This window comes from Schistocerca cancellata, unplaced genomic scaffold (genome assembly GCF_023864275.1).
Source record: "Schistocerca cancellata isolate TAMUIC-IGC-003103 unplaced genomic scaffold, iqSchCanc2.1 HiC_scaffold_131, whole genome shotgun sequence".
NCBI classification, from domain to species: Eukaryota; Metazoa; Arthropoda; class Insecta; order Orthoptera; family Acrididae; genus Schistocerca; species Schistocerca cancellata.
Window position 1 is genome coordinate 1,775 of NW_026046179.1, and position 5,726 is coordinate 7,500.

The window sequence follows — 5,726 nt, forward strand, 5'->3', positions numbered from 1 at the left end:
CGCCCACCCTCTTGTGTGTCGTTTCATGTTGAACACTTCGCAAGTGTTGCTTACTTTTTACATGCTCCCGCTGTACACTGTAATGTGGACAACTGCAGGATGTACATCGCCCCCCCCCCCTCCACCCTGCCTTCGCACGCTGGTCGTTCAGGTGCTTGCGTGTTCAATGCCCTTCGCAGCTGTTCACTGGCATTCGCATGTCGAAGCGCTCAGTCTACGTCGTGGTACGGCCTGTGTCCACTGTCCGCTGATATCGTAAGCTTAATCCTCACATTGTACTGCACATAGGTCCGTATGTACTGAATGATACGCTGTGGCACATGTGTGACCGTACGACTGCGCCCAACAACAGCGAACCATACGGTCCAAATGTTGTGCACTCAGCCACGTGCCGTCTCCCCATAACAGCTACATTGCAGTGTGGTACGCCATAGAGACGTGTGGGAGTAACGGACGCCCTGGATGGCGATCAGCATGAGCCGTCTGTTGATGTAGTGGCGCGTGTATTCAAACGTAGTCGTCTCTTCTCACACAGTGTGATAGCATGGTGCACCGCGTTCCACATCTGCGACATGGTACAGATGCTGGTTGACAGTCGGTCTCGTAATGGACATCGCATACGTAGGGGGCCACCTCCCACGTGTTCTCTAGTCGTGCACATTTTGTTGCGTGTATGTGGGCAGACGTAGTGTGTCGTGACACCTAACAGACAGGTATGCAATAATCGTTGCATTTGCAAACTGGGATGGACGTCTACGTTTGCTGGTGACGTGACGCAACGCAAATGAACAACTGGTAAACCCATTGTGGTGCGGTTGTTGTTGCTGGAGGTAAATCAGTAAGGGCAAATCTGTGTGTGAAGCGATACGCGGCGGTGGCTGGGTGGGACCGTCCCCGGCCGGTGAGGGGGGGCCGCCCGGCGTGCTGGCCGCGCGGTGCGTGGGCGCACGCGCTACAGCCGGCTGGTGGGGGCGCCCAGTGGCAGGCGCGCCGGCCGACGGACGCGGCAGGCGGCGCAGCTGCGCGCCGGGGCACCCTGCGCGCGGCGCCGGGCGGCCAAAGTGGGTCCTCGCGGGCCCGGTGCGAAGCGCGGTGGACATCTGCAGTGTGCTGGTCCGACTGAGGACTGTGTGCGTTGAGGATGCGCCGCCGCCCGGCACTCGGCGCCGCGACGCCGTCTGCTGCTCGGTCGCCCCAGCGGTTCTCGCTGGTGGTTTGTATCGCAGTTGTGCAGACGTGTTGGCACGTGCGCTGTGCTGGGAGAGTTCGCTTCGGCACCCACGTGGGGCCTTTGCCCTTCTGTGGCGCTGGCGTTGGAGCTGCCGGTCACCGTAGGTGGCGCGTGTTGTCTCCCGCCGGCAATGCCACGACAGCACGCTCCCGGGCCTCTGTCGGCAGCGGCAAGCTCAGTTGGGAGCACGGGTGGTCGCACCTAAAGCGTCTACTCGCCTAACTCCGGGCGATTGCGCCTCTCTCGAACCCGACCAAGTACTTAGGACGGCGCTGCGCGCCGCCGGGACCTGAGAGGGTTTCGAGGTGTATTGTGCAGGGGAGCTCAGCCTCCTCCTGTTTGCAGAATAATTGAGCGGACGCTTGCGTGTTCGCGCGGGCCCCTGGGACACACTCCCGGGCGGCCGGCTGCTCAGCTCTAGTTGACGCAGCTCCCTGGTTGATCCTGCCAGTAGTCATATGCTTGTCTCAAAGATTAAGCCATGCATGTCTCAGTACAAGCCGCATTAAGGTGAAACCGCGAATGGCTCATTAAATCAGTTATGGTTCCTTAGATCGTACCCACGTTACTTGGATAACTGTGGTAATTCTAGAGCTAATACATGCAAACAGAGTCCCGACCAGAGATGGAAGGGACGCTTTTATTAGATCAAAACCAATCGGTCGGCTCGTCCGGTCCGTTTGCCTTGGTGACTCTGAATAACTTTGGGCTGATCGCACGGTCCTCGTACCGGCGACGCATCTTTCAAATGTCTGCCTTATCAACTGTCGATGGTAGGTTCTGCGCCTACCATGGTTGTAACGGGTAACGGGGAATCAGGGTTCGATTCCGGAGAGGGAGCCTGAGAAACGGCTACCACATCCAAGGAAGGCAGCAGGCGCGCAAATTACCCACTCCCGGCACGGGGAGGTAGTGACGAAAAATAACGATACGGGACTCATCCGAGGCCCCGTAATCGGAATGAGTACACTTTAAATCCTTTAACGAGTATCTATTGGAGGGCAAGTCTGGTGCCAGCAGCCGCGGTAATTCCAGCTCCAATAGCGTATATTAAAGTTGTTGCGGTTAAAAAGCTCGTAGTTGGATTTGTGTCCCACGCTGTTGGTTCACCGCCCGTCGGTGTTTAACTGGCATGTATCGTGGGACGTCCTGCCGGTGGGGCGAGCCGAAGGCGTGCGACCGCCTCGTGCGTGTTCGTGCGTCCCGAGGCGGACCCCGTTGAAATCCTACCAAGGTGCTCTTTATTGAGTGTCTGGGTGGGCCGGCACGTTTACTTTGAACAAATTAGAGTGCTTAAAGCAGGCAAGCCCGCCTGAATACTGTGTGCATGGAATAATGGAATAGGACCTCGGTTCTATTTTGTTGGTTTTCGGAACCCGAGGTAATGATTAATAGGGACAGGCGGGGGCATTCGTATTGCGACGTTAGAGGTGAAATTCTTGGATCGTCGCAAGACGAACAGAAGCGAAAGCATTTGCCAAGTATGTTTTCATTAATCAAGAACGAAAGTTAGAGGTTCGAAGGCGATCAGATACCGCCCTAGTTCTAACCATAAACGATGCCAGCCAGCGATCCGCCGCAGTTCCTCCGATGACTCGGCGGGCAGCCTCCGGGAAACCAAAGCTTTTGGGTTCCGGGGGAAGTATGGTTGCAAAGCTGAAACTTAAAGGAATTGACGGAAGGGCACCACCAGGAGTGGAGCCTGCGGCTTAATTTGACTCAACACGGGAAACCTCACCAGGCCCGGACACCGGAAGGATTGACAGATTGATAGCTCTTTCTTGATTCGGTGGGTGGTGGTGCATGGCCGTTCTTAGTTGGTGGAGCGATTTGTCTGGTTAATTCCGATAACGAACGAGACTCTAGCCTGCTAACTAGTCGCGTGACATCCTTCGTGCTGTCAGCGATTACTTTTCTTCTTAGAGGGACAGGCGGCTTCTAGCCGCACGAGATTGAGCAATAACAGGTCTGTGATGCCCTTAGATGTTCTGGGCCGCACGCGCGCTACACTGAAGGAATCAGCGTGTCTTCCTAGGCCGAAAGGTCGGGGTAACCCGCTGAACCTCCTTCGTGCTAGGGATTGGGGCTTGCAATTGTTCCCCATGAACGAGGAATTCCCAGTAAGCGCGAGTCATAAGCTCGCGTTGATTACGTCCCTGCCCTTTGTACACACCGCCCGTCGCTACTACCGATTGAATGATTTAGTGAGGTCTTCGGACTGGTACGCGGCATCGACTCTGTCGTTGCCGATGCTACCGGAAAGATGACCAAACTTGATCATTTAGAGGAAGTAAAAGTCGTAACAAGGTTTCCGTAGGTGAACCTGCGGAAGGATCATTACCGACTAGACTGCATGTCTTTCGATGTGCGTGTCGTGTCGCGCAACACGCTACCTGTACGGCAGCAGCCGTGCGCCGCGTGCGGAACCACGCGTGCCTCTCAAAACTAACGGACAAAATGTTGTGTGGTACGAGCGCTGAAGCTCTGGAGCGGCTGGCCTGCGGCACCTGGCGCCTGGCGCCGGTTTTGAATGACTTTCGCCCGAGTGCCTGTCCGCTCCGGTGTGGAGCCGTACGACGCCCATCGGCCGTGAGGCCGTTGGACACAGAACGCTGGAACAGGGGCCGTCAAACGCCTCAGTCCCGCCTATGCAACTGTTTTGAAAGAGACAGTGGAAACTAAACAAAAAAGATCACCCAGGACGGTGGATCACTCGGCTCGTGGGTCGATGAAGAACGCAGCAAATTGCGCGTCGACATGTGAACTGCAGGACACATGAACATCGACGTTTCGAACGCACATTGCGGTCCATGGATTCCGTTCCCGGGCCACGTCTGGCTGAGGGTCGGCTACGTATACTGAAGCGCGCGGCGTTTGTCCCGCCTTCGGAGACCTGGGAGTGTCGTGGCCGCCTGTGGGGCCGGCCGCGTCTCCTTAAACGTGCGATGCGCGCCCGTCGCCTGGCGGTTCGCATACCGGTACTTTCTCGGTAGCGTGCACAGCCGGCTGGCGGTGTGGCGTGCGACACCTCGTACAACGACCTCAGAGCAGGCGAGACTACCCGCTGAATTTAAGCATATTACTAAGCGGAGGAAAAGAAACTAACAAGGATTCCCCCAGTAGCGGCGAGCGAACAGGGAAGAGTCCAGCACCGAACCCCGCAGGCTGCCGCCTGTCGTGGCATGTGGTGTTTGGGAGGGTCCACTACCCCGACGCCTCGCGCCGAGCCCAAGTCCAACTTGAATGAGGCCACGGCCCGTAGAGGGTGCCAGGCCCGTAGCGGCCGGTGCGAGCGTCGGCGGGACCTCTCCTTCGAGTCGGGTTGCTTGAGAGTGCAGCTCCAAGTGGGTGGTAAACTCCATCTGAGACTAAATATGACCACGAGACCGATAGCGAACAAGTACCGTGAGGGAAAGTTGAAAAGAACTTTGAAGAGAGAGTTCAAAAGTACGTGAAACCGTTCTGGGGTAAACGTGAGAAGTCCGAAAGGTCGAACGGGTGAGATTCACGCCCATCCGGCCACTGGCTCCCGCCCTCGGCAGATGGGGCCGGCCGCCCGCGCGGAGCAATCCGCGGCGGGGTCGTGTCCGGTTGCCTTTCCACTCGCCGCGGGGTGGGGCCGTTCCGGTGTGCGGTGGGCCGCACTTCTCCCCTAGTAGGACGTCGCGACCCGCTGGGTGCCGGCCTACGGCCCGGGTGCGCAGCCTGTCCTTCCGCGGGCCTCGGTTCGCGTCTGTTGGGCAGAGCCCCGGTGTCCTGGCTGGCTGCTCGGCGGTATATCTGGAGGAGTCGATTCGCCCCTTTGGGCGCTCGGGCTCCCGGCAAGCGCGCGCGGTTCTTCCCGGATGACGGACCTACCTGGCCCGGCCCCGGACCCGCGCCGCTGTTGGCTCGGGATGCTCTCGGGCGGAATAATCGCTCCCGTCAGCGGCGCTTCAGCTTTGGACAATTTCACGACCCGTCTTGAAACACGGACCAAGGAGTCTAACATGTGCGCGAGTCATTGGGCTGTACGAAACCTAAAGGCGTAATGAAAGTGAAGGTCTCGCCTTGCGCGGGCCGAGGGAGGATGGGGCTTCCCCGCCCTTCACGGGGCGGCGGCCTCCGCACTCCCGGGGCGTCTCGTCCTCATTGCGAGGTGAGGCGCACCTAGAGCGTACACGTTGGGACCCGAAAGATGGTGAACTATGCCTGGCCAGGACGAAGTCAGGGGAAACCCTGATGGAGGTCCGTAGCGATTCTGACGTGCAAATCGATCGTCGGAGCTGGGTATAGGGGCGAAAGACTAATCGAACCATCTAGTAGCTGGTTCCCTCCGAAGTTTCCCTCAGGATAGCTGGTGCTCGTACGAGTCTCATCCGGTAAAGCGAATGATTAGAGGCCTTGGGGCCGAAACGACCTCAACCTATTCTCAAACTTTAAATGGGTGAGATCTCCGGCTTGCTTGATATGCTGAAGCCGCGAGCAAACGACTCGGATCGGAGTGCCAAGTGGG

General features: G+C 57.9%; 3 non-coding genes across 3 annotated transcripts in view; all 3 read left to right on the plus strand.

Moving 5' to 3' along the window:
• Positions 1–1,662: 1,662 nt before the first annotated feature.
• LOC126112104 (small subunit ribosomal RNA) lies at positions 1,663–3,571 on the plus strand. Its single transcript, XR_007524314.1, has one exon. It is a non-coding gene; the product is annotated as a small subunit ribosomal RNA (ribosomal RNA).
• A 353-nt stretch (positions 3,572–3,924) lies between these two features.
• Positions 3,925–4,079, plus strand: LOC126112101 (5.8S ribosomal RNA). Its single transcript, XR_007524311.1, has one exon. It is a non-coding gene; the product is annotated as a 5.8S ribosomal RNA (ribosomal RNA).
• Positions 4,080–4,268: 189 nt separating this feature from the next.
• Positions 4,269–5,726, plus strand: part of LOC126112106 (large subunit ribosomal RNA) — a 4,222-nt gene continuing 2,764 nt past the window's right edge. The window contains exon 1 of the ribosomal RNA XR_007524316.1: positions 4,269–5,726. This exon is cut by the window's right edge and continues 2,764 nt beyond it. This is a non-coding gene — a ribosomal RNA (large subunit ribosomal RNA).